The sequence below is a fragment of the Quercus lobata genome, chromosome 2 (genome assembly GCF_001633185.2).
Source record: "Quercus lobata isolate SW786 chromosome 2, ValleyOak3.0 Primary Assembly, whole genome shotgun sequence".
Taxonomy (NCBI): domain Eukaryota; kingdom Viridiplantae; phylum Streptophyta; class Magnoliopsida; order Fagales; family Fagaceae; genus Quercus; species Quercus lobata.
In genome coordinates this window covers 26,771,426-26,791,848 of record NC_044905.1, presented here as the reverse complement: position 1 = coordinate 26,791,848, position 20,423 = coordinate 26,771,426, and positions in this window count along the sequence as shown.

Sequence of the window (20,423 nt, the reverse complement as noted above, 5' to 3'; positions counted from 1 at the left end):
ATAACACCAAGATGTTTGCCCCATAAGATTTTTAGTCCATGAATAGTGACTTACCAATGGGACCATGATATCATAAATCATTGAATCAAAACATACTGATTTAGAGTCTAATCAAGGTTAGCTATTCTTCTCAAAATGTATTAAGAGATAGAAACTTCCCTAAGGACATGACTTAGAAGGCTTAGGAACATCTCCACGCCTTGCTTTAGCTAAAGACCTTGCTCTTCTGGTGGATGCTCTTGATCTTTGCCTCATTCTTTTTCCAAATTGTGAGAGATTATATAATATTTCAGATTGCAGTAGATTATTACATACCATGCCACCAATTATATTGTTGTTTGAATTGCTATATTCCATATAGTTCATAAGCCAAAGAAAATAATAGTGGCTGAACTTATGTACAGTAAAGTTTGCACTAGACTTCTTAATTTTCATCAAGTAAAAGATATATCTAAAGAAAATTTATAATCTTGTTTTAACCCCCAGTGTATGCATTGGAAAAGCCAATTGCCAAATAAGATATGGCAATAAAAATTACTTCATGTATATGAAACCATGTGAGGATCTCAACCACACAAGAATTCCAAATTTGATTTTTGATAATTGGTCAAGTAAGAAGACCAAAATTTTTAGAATTTTCATTTTAATCTATATGAATAAAATATTAGTGCATGGGTGATACGTCTTGCACAACATTTTGCAGTGTTTTGATATATTCAAACATGGTATTAATGAGTGGGCTTACCGAAAGGGTACCTTTCTTTTGTTGAGTCGAAATACCTCCAAGCCTTTGGTGAGTTTGCACCTTGTTGGAGGAGGGAAATGTTGCTAGCTGGTTTGTAATGTCATTGACTAATCTCTTTGTATAGAGACTTGCAAAAGTATCCATGCTTGTGTGGCTTTGAGTGATGTACTCTTAGAATTTTTTTTTTTAAGTTACACCTTCCTTGCTTCTTTAGGCTCTCTTGAACCAATTCCTTTCAAGGAGGTCAATCTTGTGCACTTTACACACCCACTTTTGGGTTTTCATACCTACTCAAGGCTCTTTCTCTTTGTACCCCTCGTTGGGCTTTGCTTACAATTTGCATCCTTTGCTAGGACGTGCTATGGCTTGTACCTATTGCTGGTACGTGCTACAGTTTGTACCCAGTGCTAGTATGTGCTACAAGTTGTAGCCAAGACTAGGATATGCTTACAATCTGCACTTTTACCTATTTCTGGTATGTGCTTCAGCTTGTACCCATAAACTTTTGCTTTTGACCATTTTCTTGGTCGTACTTGGAAACTTTTGCTCTCGGCCAATTTCTGGGCCATGTATTTAGAAAAATTGTTCTAGGCCAAGTCTTGGGCCAGGTACATGGAAAGTTTCCTCTTACCAAGTCCTAGGCCATGTCACTTGGAAAAATCTGTTTTGGTCAAGTCCTGGGCTAGGTACATGGAAAATTTTCCCTTTCCCAAGTCCTAGGCCATGCCACTTGGAAAAAATCTGTTTTGCTCAAGTCCTGGGCTAGGTACATGGAAAATTTTCCTTTTCCTAAGTCCTAGGCCATGCCACTTGGAAATTTTCTGTTTTGCTCAAGTCCTGGGCTAGGTACATGGAAAATTTGCCTTTTCCCAAGTCCTAGGCCATGCCACATGGAAAATTTCTATTTTGCTCAAGTCCTGGGCTAGGTACATGGAAAATTTTCCTTTTCCCAAGTCCTAGGCCATGCAACTTGGAAAATTTGTGCTTTGCTCATTGAATTTTTTCAATCTTCAGAAAAAGTTCCTTCGTAGCCCCTCATTTTCAAGTGGGCTTACTGAACTGATTTCTTTTCTTTTCTTTAAAGGGTTGAGGATTTGTTTTCTTCTCCGAGGATCTTCTAAAATATCCTTTCTTGGCTGTGAACAAATTCTTTATGGAAAGAATCTTCTTTTATGAGTCATCTAAGGTTGCTCTCAATGGTAGACTGATGGCCAGGAGCTCCACCAAGATGATTCTGTCATGGTGTTTTCTTCAAGTGGGGGATCTTCATACGGGGATCTTCGTACGGGGATCCTGGAAGAGGATGACTTCCTCTAGGCATGCTCGTTGAAGGCTGTCTTCACAAACCTCATAGTCTGTTTCTTTACAAGGACCTCTACCGCTACTACTTTTTTAGAGATCTTCTCACTTAATAGGTATTTCTCTTCTTCAGGGAACTGGGTCAGTGAGTTTGTTACAGCTTAGCTCTTGATAGCTCTGGGGATCCTTCAGACCTATGTTGTATTGGGAAATTAATATTAACCACCTGGCTACTCCTCAAGATTCCAAGGGCTGATTGAGGAGGGTTTTTATTGGATGAGAGCTTGTCACCAATAGGATTTGGTGGGATGAAAGTAATGATTCAGTTGTTGAGATGCATAACTGCCATACACGCCCTTTCTATGTTGGGATACCTCATTTCAGTGTCCTTCAATGCTTTGTATGCTTGGGATCAAGATCCCAGGTACAAAAATAGTGATTTTGCCATGGATAGTACCCATATGGTAGGTAAATGACTCATGATCTGTTGAAATTTTATGAAAGACATTTGGTTGCCCAACTCCCCATATGAAAATATTCCCCTTCTTCAACAGTTTGGATAGTCCACTAATGACCAAGGTTGGTCTTGGTGTGAACTTCCTAATGTAAGAAACTCTTTCTAAGAAGCTCTTGAGTTCCCTGATCGTGGTATGCCTCTTCATGGTTGATATTGTTGTTGCCTTAGTTGGATCTATGAGGAGATCGATGTTAGGTAAAGGAAATTTATCCTTTGGATGTGCCTTATTTAGTTTGAAGGAGTTCACGCCAATAAATCTTCATATATTATTATTTTTTTTTAATAGCTCCACCAGTTGCTTTTTTTTTTGGTACTAATAACTGTTTGTTGATTAGGATGTGCCCCAGGTTCCTTGAGTCAGCCCCCAAGTTCACCTCTTTTAGTTTTTCCTTTGGTAGGATTTATGCCTTCCTTTCCATATCTGTAAGTTTCTCCAGAACCTTCATAAGTAGTATATTAACCTTCCTCCTTCTGTCTTTTTCTGTCCAAGGAATCCCTCAAACAATGGGTATTGCTTCTTTCTTCTGGGATGGGAGCCCCCCGGGATCCTAGAGATGGGAGCCCCCGGGATCCTAACAATGGGATATTCTCCAGTTGGAGCTGATTCACCATAAAGTATATTTTCCACAAAGTTTACTTTGTGCTGGATGAAAGGACTAAGATTGACAGCGACTTTTGTGGGCTTCCCATTCAATCCCTCTTTCACGTACTAGTGGTACATTAAGAGGATTAGGCAATAGTTGTGATGTCATGGTTGGCCTTTAGAGCTAGTTGTAGGTGTCCTCCAGTGGTCTCTATATCTCCTCCAAATCCTGTTATTTCCATAGGTGAGCCCAATTATTGAGCTGTAAGAACTGATAGATGCACTGTATAGTTGTTGAGCTTTCAATAATGTCGATGTAAGGTTGAATTTATTCAACCATCTAATTGGCTTTATTCCGTACCAAATTTGCTTGTATTTCAGCATTTAGTAACCCTGTATTTAGGTGGGTTTGATGTAAAGGTAGTGAGTAAGATAAAGTGAAGTTTGCTCAAGAGTATGCAAGAAACCAGAGACTCGCGGCTTGGCCTCGCGGGTGACTCGCGGCTGCAAGCCGCTAAACGCAGCACACGTGCCAAGCATGCCGAAAGGTGAACAGTCATGCTAGCTGGAGCACTACAGGACAAAACAAGACAACTGGCTATACGGTTATCTCGCGATTGGATCTCGCGACTTAGTCAAGCCGCGAGCCACCCCTGTTTTGTAAAACCTGACGTTTCACATTCCTCTCACACTCCAGTATAAATACTCCTTTTACCCACAAATGTAAGAGAGCTTCCAGAGAGAATTTTGAGAGAGAAACCCTAAAGAAAAACGAGATTGATTCACCAATAATCTATACATTAGAGTCTCTTCAAATTCCTCAACTCTCTTCCTCTCCATTGTCAAATCCTTGAAAGGCATCTTACCAAACCTGGGTCTCACCATTTTCATTACTGTGAGAGAGCTGTTTGGATTTCTGGGAAGCAGTTAGGAAGGAACCAATCTTCATTGGTTGACGCTACGGTCTAGTAGCGGAATTCGGGAAGCTAGAAAAGAAAAAGGTTCGGCGCAACCTCGTTGGAGCAAGAAGCTTGGAGGGCTTAGGTGCACTGGGTAGATTAGGCTTGGAGGGTCTATTGCTGTCCATGTATCCCAACTACATTTTCTAGTGGATTGTTTACCGCTTGGAGGGCGGCGGAGAGGTTTTACGCAGAGGGCTTCGGTTTCCTCTTCGATAACACATCATGTGTTGTCTTTGTGTTTGCATCTTCCTTCCTCTTTATCTTTGCCTTTTTATTATCTGCTGTGGGTTGTGATTTTAATTTGGCTTAGATAGTTTTACCAATTCCATATTATAGCTTATGTTAAGTTTCCGCACACTAGTTGTTTGACATAATACTTGAATTGGTTAAGTTGTAATTTGGGAGTCTAAACGTTCAAGGGTGTTTATACACATATTTGAACTTTCATTTGGTATCAAAGCGGGTACACTGTTATTGGTTTCATTACCATTGTGTGATCCTTGACTCCCGTTTGAGATGGATCGGTCTCAATCCCTAAATGCTCCTCCATATTTTGATGGTAGTAATTATGCTTTTTGGAAGGTTCGCATGAGAGCTTTTCTGTGTTCTATTGATGAATCTGTTTGGGATACTGTTGAGATAGGTTGGACCAAGCCTAAGGAAGCCAAATCCACGTGGGATAAGGCAGCACTTGCTGCATCTAATGCTAACAATAAAGCACTCAATGCTATTTTCTGTGGTGTGTCTCCAGATGAATTTCACAGGATTTCTCACATCACCGTTGCCAAAAAAGCATGGGAGATATTGGAAACCACCTACGAAGGCACGAAGAAAGTGAAAGACACCAAGTTGCAAATGCTGACCACTCGGTTTGAGGAGCTCAAAATGAGTGAGGATGAGTCCTTTGACTCTTTCTATGGGAAGCTAAATGAGGTGGTTGTCAGCAAGTTCAATTTGGGGGAGAAAACGGAGGATTCTAAAATTGTAAGGAAGATCCTTCGATCATTGCCGGAAAGTTTTCGTGCTAAATTGACAACGATTGAAGAGAGCAAAGACCTTGATGACATCAAAGTCTAGGAGCTGGTTGGTTCTCTTCAGGCTTATGAGATGTCGCTGCCCAATCAACGGAAGAGTAAATCTCTTGCCCTTAAGACCATTAATGAGAAGGTGGAAGATCAAAACCCATCAAGAGAAGATGTGGTTGATAAAGATATTGCATACCTTGTCAAAAATTTCAGAAAGTTCTTGAAATTCAAAAATAATGGCAAATTTGGTGATAAAGGAAAATTCCAAAGTTCAGGAAGGGAGAAAAAGGAATTCAAAAGGAAAGATGGAAAAGAATCCCAACCTACACAAGGTGTCACTTGTTTCGAATGTAACGGGCATGGACACTTTAAGAAGGAATGTCCGAATTATTTGAAATCGAAAGGCAAAGTGTATGCCACGACATTGAGTGACTCGGATTCATCTGACTCAGAATCTGAAGAAAGCTGTGATGAAGAGGGGAATTACTCAGCCTTTATGAATGTTGCTCATGTTGAGTCTTCAGACGAGTTGAATCTGCTTGTACGAAACCTTGGAGAACATAGTGATGAAGAATCACTGGGAATTGTTGAAGAATCAGATGCTGAAGAAGATAAAAGCACAACCAATCTTCAAGAGAATTACAACTCACTCCTGAAGAAGTCGGGTGAGTACACAAGGGTGGCCAAGGCTGCTGTGAGAAAAAATGAAGAAGGCAGAGGAGGAATACAAAAGTCTCCTAATCCGATATAGAGAGGCCAAATGTGAGATAGAAACACTGAATGGTGAGCTGTCAGAAGCTTATACAAAAGTGAGATTTCTTGAGCAAGAGGTTGTGCAAGCAAATGCTAAAATAGAGAGGGTCACCACCAAGAAGCTAGATGATGTTATTTTATCTCAAAAGAGCTTTTCAGACAAATCCGGGTTGGGATATACCGGAGGAAGTAGCTCATCTAGAACTGTCACTAAAAAAGTGAAGTTTGTAAAGGCTAAAGATCCAATTGTAATTGACCTTACTGCTGAGAAGCTCAAGATGGAGGAGAAGAAGAATGTGGAGAACCAACGGGTGTTGAATCACCGAAATCAGTATGTGGGCAGGTCTGAATCTCGTGCCAAGTCTCGTCCACGACCACAAAGAGGTCCTAGATCAACCTATGTGTGTCATCATTGCGAACTTCAAGGGCATACTCGACCAAATTGTCAAAAGCTGAGAGCAAAGAATAGTGCAACTCCTCAAAGGTCACGAGGACCTAGAAATGATAGAAGAGATTGGGCAGGTGAACAATCTAGAGATCAGAATGGTGATCCCGGAATGATGAACGTGATGAAGATGATTGGTGCATTCACCAACTGCTTGGAAAGCTTCTCACGAAGGTTTGAAAGCCCTAACTCCCATACCCAATCCTATAAGGAAATCACCCCAAACGCAAGTGACGTGTGGGTGAAAAAGGGTACTTATGCATAAGCATTACAACATGTCCATGCATTAATACTTCCTATGCTTTGCGACGATATTTGTTTGTTTGCTTGGTGTTTTTGCTGTTGGTTGGGTTGCTTGTCTACTTGTGCATACTTTTAATTTATTTCATTTTTTATCAATCTTTTTCTTCTAGTGTCAAAAATCCAAAAATCACATAAAAATTAGAAAATCAAAAAGTTTGATTGACATTGTTGAGCTTTTGTCTCAAAACTTGTTTTGCCTTGTACCTTTGTGCTAATGGCTTTGTGCATTTTCGAGCATTGCTTGTTTCTTTGCACTCATATCACTATGGGAAAAATCTTGAAATCTATGTGATTGTTGTAAATAGATCTTCAATCTTGTCATGAATAATTAGTGAATGGTTATATTGATCTTGAGACATGCATAGACTTGTGTCTATATATCTTCCCACTCTTTATTTTTGTTTTTGCTAAAAAGAGCTCACCAAATGTAAATCTCCAAATGAAAAGAGATATTGAGCTGCAAAAGCCTGTCGCACATTCTAGTATTTGACTAGGAAAAAGGGTAAGCGACCTTATATTAAAAAGAATGTTTATTCAAAAAGCCAAAGGCTTGTTCATTAAAGTGAAATATCAAATATCACTCTCACAATGAGAGGTGATTGCCTCAAAAGATCAAAATGATCAAATGTTATGTTTGAAAGTGGAGTCAAATGTAAAGCTCCAAGTTATGTTATCAAGTTTTGTGGGAGGTCATATATACATATTTCTATAATTGAGATGGATCACTTGATCTAGTGCTAATTGTGTATGCCTTAGTTGAATTGATCATTGAAACTTCACATTAGACTAAGGACTATCTCACTATTGATATCCACACACAACACACAAGTTTATGTTCAATAAATGCCATATTCATTTGTGTGATTGTACTTGATGAAATGTGTTTTTCACATGCTCAATCTTTGTTAATTCAAACACAAAAAGATTTTTGAGTGTTTTTAGGTATTTTTGGAAAGTATTTTGTTTAAAAATCTGAAAATTTCAAAAACCCAGTTTTGCCCTGTTTTGGCGGCTCAGTCGCGGGTAAGTCAAGTCGCGAGCATCAGTCGCGTCTTCGCGGGTCATTTTTGGCGACTTGTTCGCGAGTGGAAGGTCTAGTCGCGAGGGTTACTCAGAGATTTTCACAGCTCAGCTCGCGACTCTTTCGCGGGTAGACATTCCAGTTGCGAAAAACACTTAGAAAAATTTTTCAAATTTTTGTCCTTGAGTGTTTTGGCGGCTTGAACTAGCGATTTTGTGGCGACTCACTCAAGTCGCGAAAAACGCGTGTTTGGCAAAAATCGAGGCAGTTTTTAAATCTTTTTCAGTTTTTCCTCAAACTTTTGTGACTGTTCATCTTCTCTCTCAACTATCTCCTTCCCAAACACTCCGTGCTCCCATCTCAAAACTCCATTGTTGCGTATTTTCTGCTCAAAATCTTCAAGTAACAGGTATGGGTTTTCATTCTTGAACTCCTTTCTACTTGATTTTGTGTTTTCTCCTTTTGATTTTTCGCATTAGTTTATGTTTTTGAGATGGGTTTATGTTTTGGCTATAGCTCTTTGTTCATGCTTAGCTTGTGGTTGCTGCTTCTTGAGTTTGAAATTTTTTTGTTGTGTTTGGTCTTCATCATGTGCTTAGCCGAATTTTTTGGTTACTCATTTTGTTTAAACTTGTGCTGATGAGTTGTTTCAAAACGTTCCATTGTGGATGTGTTGTTTACTGTGCTGAATGTGCATGTTTTATTGTGTGAATACATTGGGAGCATCTGTTAGTTTCACAATGCTGATTATGAGTCATATCATTTTCTTTCCATTGTATGTCTCATTGACATATATCTATCTTTAGGATAGTTTCTATATCTGCTGATTTAATTCTCCCCTACATTTTACCTGTTGTTCTTGTGTGTCCATTGTTTAAGTGTTCAAGTTCATCTGTGTGGCTGCAATTTCTTTGTTGATTACATGGTACTGACTAGTTCTACACATATGTTGTTCTATGCTGTTGTGGCCTCTTCTGATTGTTCACAGATGGCTCCCTCACCTCCAAAGAAGAAAACTCCTGCAAAGAAGGCTGACAAAAGATTGAAAATGGATTCTAAACTGTTTAGGTCGGTTCAACACTTTGAGAGATACAAGGATTTTTTCTTGAAAGCAGGAATTATTCAAGAAAGATTTGTAGATTTGGAGGATTTAAGAAACTCCTTTATCCCCAGCTGTTTTGAAGGGAGGGGATGGGAAAAGCTTCTGAGTGATCTCCCTGTAGTGTGTGAACCCCTGATTAGGGAGTTTTATTCAAATGCTGTGATAAGGGAGAATGATTTAAGCTGCTGGGTTAGAGGTAAAGAATTCATTTTGGATGCACATGTCATTGATGATGTGCTAGGGCTTGAAGGATTAGAAGATCAGGAGTTTGTCAACTACAAAGATAAGAGTGTATCTATTGAAACTGTTCAACAAAGGATAGGTGGACAGAGAGAAGGGAAATGTCTGAATACTACAGCTTTTCCAGTGGACATGAGGTGTCTAACAATAATCATGATGTTTAACCTCTATCCCATAAAGAAGTTGACTACAATCAACTGTGCAAAAGCAATTTTTCTGATGGATCTCAAAGAAAAGAATTTCATTGACATAAGTTCCCACATATATGATACCATTATGGATGAGACAAGAACAACCTCTAGGCCAAAATTGATTTTTCCTAGTTTGCTAATGAGGATCTTTAGAAAAAAGGGTGTTCCAATCCCTCAAGACATCAGTCCCATGTCCACACCCTCTGCAATTAACAAGCTTACCTGCAAAAGGATAAGTGTTAGGCTTTCAGGAGAAGAAGATGAAGGTGATGAAGGAGAGGGTGTCCCAATGGAGACTGAGGCAGAGGCAGCAGGGTATGCATCAACCTCAACACCCAAGAGGAGTGGCAAAAGGACTAGAGCATCAACTTCTTCAGATACACCTCCAGATGCTTTTCAAATCATTCTGGAACGACTTGATGGGATCAGAGGAGTCCAGACTGAGCACTCTGAGAGGATGAGAACCATGCAGGACCAGATTGATATTTTGTCTGCAAAACTTGACAGCTTCACCACCTAGCATGGACAGTGACCCTTTGGCCATTCCGGCCAAAAAGGGGGAGATGTTTCTTTCTAGTGTTGATGACATTGTTGATGAGAAGCAGAAAAGCAGCTCTTAAGGGGGAGTAATGTGTTGAGGGGGAGTTGTCAAAATCAGAGACTTTGTTGACTTTGTTTATATATGCTTATGTTTTAATGTTTATATGGGTTTGATATACTGTGGTTTTGGTGTATAGTTGTTTCTAACTCATAAATTATACTCTTGGTTTAATCTTTTATATATTTTGTTGATGTTATTTAGGATAATATTGTGGTTTGTACCCATGTGCTTTTGTAAGTTTTTAGGGTTAATGTTTTATGCATATTTTGTAGGCTTTATGGTATGTACCTTGCTTAATGCAGCCTTTTATGCTATGTTGAAATCAATACTTCTATCTAAATGTCTTGCATTTTGATTTATGTACTGTCACTCTTGTGCCCTTGTAGGATTGTTCCTAGATGCATATACTTTGTGTATTATGCATTGGTTGAGTGTTGAGCATACAAGTATCTTGCCTTGTGCTTGTTAACTTGTATGTCCTTGTGTTCATTCCAAGTGTGAATGAGTACTGTGATCACTACCTTGTGGTGTTCACTTGGTTGATCAAGCCTTGGTTTGTTTCTTAACTCCATCTTTGCTTGATCACATATTGCCTGTTTCATATGCATTTCACGATTTTCTGCTTAACAATGATCATGATGTATTGTTGTGTTTTAGGAGTCTTATGTTCATATGATTCAAGTGCTTCACAGCTTCTAGAGTTAGGTGTGAGTGAGTTTTGTTCAACTGTTCCCAACTCACATGTTAAGTCTAGAGTCTGTTTTAGGGTTTTGTCACGGAATAGCCAAAGGGAGAGATTATAAGGTTGAATTTATTCAACCATCTAATTGGCTTTATTCCGTGCCAAATTTGCTTGTATTTCAACATTTAGTAACCCTGTATTTAGGTGGGTTTGATGTAAGGGTAGTGAGTGAGATAGAGTGAAGTTTGCTCAAGAGTGTGCAAGAAACCAGAGACTCACGGCATGGCCTCGCGGGTGACTCGCAGCTGCAAGCCGCCAAACGCAGCACACGTGCCAAGCATGCCGGAAGGTGAACAGTCATGCTAGCTGGAGCACTATAGGACAAAACAGGACAACTGGCCATACGGTTATCTCGCGACTTAGTCAAGCCGCGAGGTCAAGCTGCGAGCCACCCCTGTTTTGTAAAACCTGACGTTTCACATTCCTCTCACACTCCAGTATAAATACCCCTTTTACCCACAAATGTAAGAGAGCTTCCAGAGAGAATTTTGAGAAAGAAACCCTAAAGAAAAACGAGATTGATTCACCAACAATCTATACATTAGAGTCTTTTCAAATTCCTCAACTCTCTTCCTCTCCATTATCAAATCCTTGAGAGGCATCTTACCAAACCTGGTTCTCACCATTTTCATTACTGTGAGAGAGCTGTTTGGATTTCTGGGAAGCAGTTAGGAATGAACCAATCTTCATTGGTTGATGCTACGGTCTAGTAGCGGAATCCGGGAAGCTAGAAAAGAAAAAGGTTCGGCGCAATCTCGTTGGAGCAAGAAGCTTGGAGGGCTTAGGTGCACTGGGTAGATTAGGCTTGGAGGGTCTATTGCTGTCTATGTATCCCAACTACATTTTCTAGTGGATTGTTTACCGCTTGGAGGGCGGCGGAGAGGTTTTACGCCGAGGGCTTCGGTTTCTTCTTCGATAACACATCGCGTGTTGTCTTTGTGTTTGCATCTTCCTTCCTCTTTATCTTTGTCTTTTTATTATCTACTGTGGGTTGTGATTTTAATTTGGTTTAGATAGTTTTACCAATTCCATATTATAGCTTATGTTAAGTTTCCGCACACTAGTTGTTTGACATAATGCTTGAATTGGTTAAGTTCTAATTTGGGGGTCTAAACGTTCAAGGGTGTTTATACACATATTTGAACTTTCAGTTGATTTTGTTGCTAACTTGCAATATAGTGTTTCTATTGATTTTCTTCAAAATATATTTAAGGTCCACTGCATAATAGGCTTTAGCCCCCAAGACATGAGGCAGTTGTTGAATCATGCTTGATCCACCTTCTCTTGATGCTATTATGGAACTTCTATCCATTTTCCGGATGCCTCCATTTTTTTTTTTACAACCATTTTACTTTGCTGGATTCGTGGAAATACTTCGCCTTTGCTGGAATAAAGGATCTCCTCAGTTTTGTTGGGATCAAGGATCTCCCAGGCTTTACTTTCCTGGAGTTAAGGATCTCTTAGACTTTACTAGAATTAAAGATGTATTCAGCCTTGCTAGAATAAAGGAAGGATCTCTTTAGCTTTGTTGGGATTAAGGATCTCTTTAGCCTTGTTGGGATCAAGGATCTCCTCAGCTTTGTTGGGATCAAGGATCTCCCAGGCTTTGCTTTCCTGGAGTCAAGGATCTCCTAGACTTTGCTAGAATTAAGGATGTACTCGACCTTGCTGAAATAAAAGATCTCCTTAGTTTTGTTAGGATTAAGGATCTCTTTAGCCTTGTTGGGATCAAGGATCTCCTCAGCTTTGTTGAGACCAAGGATTTCTTAGGCTTTGCTGGGATCAAGGATCTCTCAGGCTTTGCTTTCCTGGAGTCAAGGATCTCTTAAACTTTGTTGGAATTAAGAATGTACTCAGCCTTTCTGGAATAAAGGATCTCCTCAGTTTTGTTGGGATCAAGGATCTCCTCAGCTTTTTGGGGATTAAGGATCTCCCAGGCTTTGCTTTCCTGGAGTTAAGGATCTCCTAGACTTTGCTGGAATTAAGAATGTACTCAGCCTTTCTGGAATAAAGGATCTCCTCAGTTTTGTTGGGATCAAGGATCTCCTCAGCTTTTTTGGGATTAAGGATCTCCCAAGCTTTGCTTTCCTGGAGTTAAGGATCTCCTAAACTTTGCTGGAATTAAAGATGTACTCAGCCTTACTGGAATAAAGGATCTCCTCAGCTTTATTGGGATTAAAGATCTCCTAAGCTTTGCTTTCCTGGAATCAAGGATCTCCTAGACTTTGCTAGAATTAAGGATGTACTCAGCCTTGCTGGAATAAAGGATCTCCTCAGCTTTGTTGGGATCAAGGATCTCCCAGGCTTTGCTTTCCTGGAGTCAAGGATCTCCTAGACTTTGTTGGGATTATGGAACTACTCCATTTTCCTAAACCCGTGGGTGGAGCCAAGGAACTTGTACATTTTGTTAACCTGCGCCATATGATATTATTATCAAGTTGCTGCAAAATTATTTAGCCCCACAACGTGAGGAGATTGCTTTGCTATGTAATTTATATTTCATCAAATCTCATTGATTCACTTACCTCTCTTTCTTCTTTTTCTTTTTAAACAAATGAAACAGTATCATGAATTTCTTTTTAAAAGAAAGAATACATTAGCCCCCAAATGTGGGGCCATTTCTCTATTATGTAGCTCATACAATCTTCATTTCATCAATCTCTATTTTTAATTTTTTTGGCACATTTCTCCATTTTTTTTTTTAATAATGAGACAATGTTTTGATTGTTAAAATATTATTACATGGCCCCTCTTACCCCTTTTTGTAAAGAGTAGAATCCTCATGAGGAAAAAGATTTTGCTTCTTCTAGCTGAGTACAATATTTATTTTTCAACTTTTTGGTTGTACTCCATAGGTTGGCTATACTCTCAAAACACTTTTAGTATTAGTTAAGTTTTTCATGAAACCAGTGAGTTGCCTTTGGAGACCAATGGTACAAAGTAATTTCACACCACCAATACCTCATTTAACAAGCATCTTCAAGTTTTGGAGTTCAAAGTTTAGGACTAAACTATCTGCATAAATATTAATCAAACTGACCAGCTTTCTTCTCATCACTCCCTCCTACCCTTTCTAATGCTTAGGGTGTGGAGTCATTAGCAGCCAATCCCATGCCATGTTCAAAACATTGTGAACTTTTGATCAATGTCAAAACCATTTAGCAACATGGTCTCAACCACCAATAAGTTGAAATAAAACAATATTGCAGTATCTTTTATGAATATTTTTAAAATGAGGTCCATTTAGTTGGAGGATGAGCATGACAACCAAACTTATCTATGATTCTATATTGTGTAGAACAAGTGTCTACTTCTATTACTAAACAATACAATGTTTTTGCTTTCATGCAACATAGTGAAAGCTATCCATTTGAAAACCATAGATTTCAGTCCATTATGTTCAAAATATAAAATGGAGAAAATAATGATGCATAAAACTTATCTTATGTTGGGAAATTCCCCAAAATTCCATATAGAGTCTCTCGGTAGAACGCTCGTTGGAGGAACCCACACTTTTGGGATCTTGATGTTGAACGCACCAAGAGGAACTTTCCTTCCTCTAAGTGTTTCCTAACTTTGGAGCTATGCTTGCGAAGGGACTACTTTTTCCCTCTCCTTTTTCCCAGTCCCCAGTGGAGTCGCCAAAATGTGAGAGTGCTTTTTTCTTTAGCACACAGGCCCAAGGATCCTAGGCCAAATAGTTGTATTTTGGTGGACTGGGCTTGGTTCACCGCAGCTAAATGGGGGCTGATTACGAACCAAGTTGTGCGCAAGTTACATAAATCTCCTCAAGGTAAAAATGCGATTCCTCCTAAGCAATAAAATACCATTATAAGTGTTTTAGTATCATAAAATGACCCTTTACTCTTACAAAATAAGTAAAATAGATGTTCATAATATTCACAATGAGAAAGAGATTGAAATAGAATATTTAAGGCTTATCTTTTATCGTATAAACATTTTAAAGATTTCCTTCACTTGGTACCCCGGGCGTACTGTCGTGGGATCCTGGGACGTACTGTCGTGGGATCCCGGGGTGTATTAGGCCTGTAAGAACCCAGAATCTCTGGTTCTCTGCACTGTACAATCTTTCTCCATGCTTGTTATGCAATGGAGTTTTGTCCTTTCCTTTTACCTCTATAGGTCCTACACAAGAACAACTATACAATGCACATATCTTCAAATAATTGTTAGTTTCTTAGATTAGGATATATAAATATATATATATATATATATATTAATACATATACATATATATAAATGAATTTCATAAGAATGATTCAGCCACGAGGATTCTGGCCCCAATTCTCACAGACTTGGTGCTTTTGCACAAAACTTGTGGGATTTGAAACTCAAGTCTGAGTGGCATTGCTTGGGCAAAAGACTTAGCTTTACAAGCAAGAATATATGTATTGAGCAGCAAGAAGCAGTAAAGGAAGATAATATGATAAATAAATATGCAAAGTAATTGTTAGAAATCCTCAAATCAATATGAGATATTTCATTATTTTTCTTGATTGTGGATTACAAATGTGCTCACTAAGACGTGATACAAGGTTCAAATAAGCTCAAAAATTACAGACTTTGATAGCTATTCAAGCCTTTAAGACTTGCAAATTTTGAATCCTTTTGAATCCAAGTATGTGCTATAGTGGCTGTTTCTGGGATATCGGGAGACAAATATATGCTATAGTGGCTGTTTCTGGGATACCGGGAGACAAATATATGCTATAGTGGCTGTTTCTGGGATACCGGGAGACGTTCCTCTGTTTTTCTTAAATTTTACAGAGTTCTCATGGCTCTGTTATGATATTCTTCCTACTGAAAATCCTCCCCCTCCCTTCAACATGGGTTTTCTCTTCCTTTTATAGTGTATTTTCTAGGGCTCTGAGGTACTAGTGATTTCTCTCTTTTGCCCCTCAAAGCTCGTGCTGTGACATTTTCTTAGGGGCTGGTCTCTTCCCTTTTTTCTCATGGTTTTCATCTTTTAATACTGTTTCTCTAAAAGTCACTTGCTGACTTTCTATTTCGGGGCGTCCTTGGGCAACTAGCCTTCAATCTCTCTTCCTTCAAGATTTCTCACTTTTCAGACTCAGCTGTGGTTGTATTTCCTTGCTGTCATTATTCCCAAATAGTTGAAATCTTTTACTGCTGGATTGAAAGTTCTATTCCAGTTGCTTCTACGTATGATTTTCTCATTCTTGGTTCCTTGTGGTACAGCTCCTTTGTTCATGAATGTTTGCTTTATACTTTCTGATTCTTTGCTGCACCACTGGGTACTTGAGAAAGACATCTCTGTTCTTCATTTCTTGTATTTCGTGGTACCTCTCTTGAGCTGTCTCAATCCCACAGTAACTGTGCTGCATTACCTGAGGATCTCGGGCCTCTAGCAGCCTCTGGGTATCCCGGCCCAGTTCTTTCACTGGATTTTGCTGGACTTTTTGATGACCTTTTTACTGAAAATCTGAACATAAATTGGGCCTTAATGTTGATTCTTCTTGCTGCTTGAATTGGGCCTTCTTTACTTTTCATGGAATGGGCTTTCTTGTGAAATTTTAGCCTTCAACAAATTTTTAAATGGTTTTTACAATTTTCAATCCTATAAATGCAGCCTTCTACTTATTTATTTACTTCCACTATCACCCTATAATAAATCCAGCTCACTACTTATTTATTTAGTTCTACTATCATCCTATAATAAATCTGTATAATTAATCCAGCCCACCTCTTATTTATTTAGTTCCACTATCAAGCTCAACCCAAAACCTTTTTAGTTCAGTTTTAGGGTTTTGTGTGAGCATTTTCAGCTTAAAGGAAGGAAGAAAAAAAAAAGTTGAATCCTTTCAAGCTTTAGGGTTTTTTTTTTTTTCCAATTTTCCTATAATTGTTTTTAACATTTATTTTTTTAATATTTTCACTTCTCCAACCTTTCTCTATCCCTTACCATTTCATCTCCCCACTACTTCTTCAATCTTTCTACCTCCCTTACCTTTTCATCTCTCCACTACCCTCTACATTAATATCATTCTTCCTCTTTTCCTTCATCTTCCTTTATTTTTGTCTCTTCTTATTCACACCATCTTACTATAAATTTGTTACTATCTCTTCTATTTTATGCACGGTTTTCTCTCACAAAAAAAAATGGTACTCTCTCTCTCTCCCTCTCTCTCTCTCTCTCTCTCTAAATATTTTGGTGGATTTTTTTTTTCTTGCATCTCTACTTTAGGTTGATAATTTTTTATATTCTTTAAAATTCTATTTTGGATTAATGCGATTTAGTTTTGGTTTTTAAATTGTTGTTATTGTTTTTTTTTTTAATTTTTTTTTTATTGTTAAATGTTATCATATTGCGTTCTAAAGAATTAAATATAGCATATAAAAATATAATATTATTCTATTACATAGCATGATTTGGATAATTTGGTATTTATTTTGTTACATATCATGATTTTTTATAGTGCTCAATTTAGATGTTAAACTATGAGACTTTACTAATTTTTGTTTATTTTCTAATCCTTTGTAGTGGACAAAGTACTCTTAATAGCTGTATTAGAAGTACTCTATAATACCATTCATTTAAAGAAAAGTAAAGGTTAGCCAAATGAAAATAATCGGATAGGTGACAAATTTTAACTTTTGTAATTTTATTTTTATTATTATTATTTTATAACAATGCATGTATAGAAATTTAATTCTTAGATTTTGCTAATAATTGTTTATTTAATAATATGTTTTGGGTGGCCAAAATTATAATTTCTACAAAAAAAAATAACTTTAATAGATTATCAAAAACAAAATTTTATCCTAATATTGTTTCAATTAATCATTGTTTAGTTTTATCAATTTTTTTTAGTTTACTTTTTTTTGATGTTTTGAATTATTCTTATATTACATTTATGATTGTTCCTATAATAAATAAAAATATAATTACGAAATACATTACTCATTATTAAATTAGTTTAAATTGTAAAAAAAAATTTAATAAAACCACTGTGAGAGTGCTTTTTTCTTTAGCACACAGGCCCAAGGATCCTGGGCCAAATAGTTGTATTTTTGGTGGACTGGACTTGGTTTACTGCAACTAAATGGGGGCTGATTACGAACCAAGTTGTGCGCAAGTCACATAAATCTCCTCAAGGCAAAAATGCGATTCCTCCTGGTACCCCGGGCATACTGTCGTGGGATCCCGGGACGTATTAGGCCTGTAAGAACCCAGAATCTCTGGTTCTCTGCACTATTAGGATATATATATATATATATATTAATACACATACATATATGTAAGTGAATTTTATGAGAATGATTCAGTCACGAGGATCCTGACCCCAATTCTCACAGACCTATGCTTTTGCACAAGACTTGTGGGATTTGGAACTCAAGTCCGAGTGGCTTTGCTTGGGCAGGGACTCAGTTTTACAAGCAAGAATATATATGTATTGAGCAGCAAGAAGCAGTAAAGAAATATGCAAAGTAATTGTTAGAAATTCTCAAATCAATATGAGATATTTCATTATTTTTCTTGATTGTGGATTACAAATGTGCTCACTAAGACGTGATACAAGGTTCAAATAAACTCAAAAATTACAGACTTTGATGGCTATTCAAGCCTCTAAGACTTGCAAAGTTTGAATCCTTTTGAATCCAAGTATGTGCTATAGTGGTTGTTTCTGGGATACCGGGAGACATTCATCTGTTTTTCTTAAATTTTACAGAGTTCTAATGACTCTGTTATGATATTCTTCCTACTGAAAATCCTCATTCCTTTCAACATGGGTTTTCTCTTCCTTTTATAGTGTGTTTTCTAGGGCTCCATGGTACTAGTGATTTCTCTCTTTTGCCCCTCAGAGCTCGTGCTGTGACAGTTGCTCAAGGGCTGGTCTCTTCCCCTTTTCCTCATGGTTTTCATCTTTTAATACTGTTTCTCTAAAAGTCACTTGCTGACTTTCCATTCCGGGGCGTCCTAGCCTTCAATCTCTCTTCCTTCAAGATTTCTCACTTTTCAGACTCAGCTGCGTTTTTATTTCCTTGCTGTTATTATTCCCAAATAGTTGGAATCTTTTACTGCTGGGTTGAAAGTTCTCTTCCAGTTGCTTTTACGTATGATTTTCTCATTCTTGGTTCCTTGTGATACAGCTCCTTTGTTCATGAATGTTTGCTTTATACTTTCTGATTCTTTGCTGCACCCGTGGGTACTTGAGAAGGACATCTCTGTTCTTCATTTCTTGTATTTCGTGGTACCTTTGAGTTTTCTCAATCCTACAGCAGCTGTCCTGCATTACCTGAGGATCCCGAGCCTTTGAGGATCCCGGGCCTCTGGCAGCCTCTGGGTATCCCAGCCCAGTTCTTTCACTGAATTTTGCTGGACTTTTTGATGACCTTTTTGTTGGAAATCTGAATATAAATTGGGCCTTAATGTTGATTCTTCTTGCTGCTTGAATTGGGCCTTGTTTACTTTTCATGGAATGGGCTTTTTTTGTGAAATTTTAGCCTTCAACAACCACCATAAAAATAATTATCACGCACAACGCGCGGGTTTGTGACTAGTATTACTAAAAGCTGGAACGTAGCGTTTAATGCTGCTGCTCTCACGTTACACCACATCAGCTGCCACGTCATTTTTATTTTATTTTAAATATAATTTGTCCTACAATTTTAAAATGGTTTTTACAATTTTCAGCCCTATAAATGCAGTCTACTACTTATTTATTTACTTCCATTATCACCCTATAATAAATCCAGCCCACTACTTATTTATTTATTTACTTCCACTATCACCCTATAATAAATCTATATAATTAATCCAGCCCACTTCTTATTTATTTAGTTTCACTATCAAGCCCAACCCAAAGCCTTTTCAGTTCAGTTTTAAGGTTTTGTGTGAGCCTTTTCAGCTTAAAGGAAGGGGAAAAAAAAAAGTTGAATCCTTTCAAGCTTTAGGGGTTTTTTTTTTTTTTTTTTTTTTCAATTTTCCTATAATTTTTTTTAACATTTATTTTTTTTAATATTTACACTTCTCCAACCTTTCTCTATCCCTTACCGTTTCATTTCTCCACTACTTCTTCAATCTTTCTCCCTCCCTTACCTTTTCATCTCCCCACTACCCTTTACATTAATATCATTCTTCCTCTTTCCCTTCATCTTCCTTTATTTTTGTCTCTTCTTATTTACACCCTCTCACTATAAATTTGTCACTATCTCTTCTATTCTATGCATAGTTTTTCCTTAAAAATTAAAAAAAAAAAAAAAGAGGTTCCCTTTCTCTCTCTAAATTTTTTGGTGGATTTTTTTTTTTTTTTCTTGCATCTCTACTTTAGGTTGATAATTTTTTATATTCTTTAAAACTCTATTTTGGGTTAATGCGATTTAGTTTTGTTTTTTAAATTGTTGTTATTTTTTTTTTAATTTTTCTTTAATTGTTAAATGTTATCCTATTGTGTTCTAAAGAATTAAATATAGCATATAAAAATATAATATTATTCTATTACATAGCATGATTTGGATAATTTGATATTTATTTTGTTACATATCATGATTTTTTAAAGTGCTCAATTTAGATGTTAAACTATGAGACTTTATTATTTTTTGTTTATTTTCTAATCTTTTGTGGTGGACAAAGTACTCTTAATAGCTATATCAGAAGTATTCTATAATGTCATTCATTTAAAGAAAAGTAAAAGTTAGCCAAACGAAAATGATCGGATAGGTGACAAATTTTAACTTTTGCAATTTTATTTTAATTATTATTATTTTATAACAATGCATGTATAGAAATTTAATTCTTAGATTTTGCTAATAATTTTTTATTTGATAATATGTTTTGGGTGGCTGAAATTATAATTTCTACAAAGAAAATAACCTTAATAAATTATCAAAAACAAAATTTTATCCTAATAT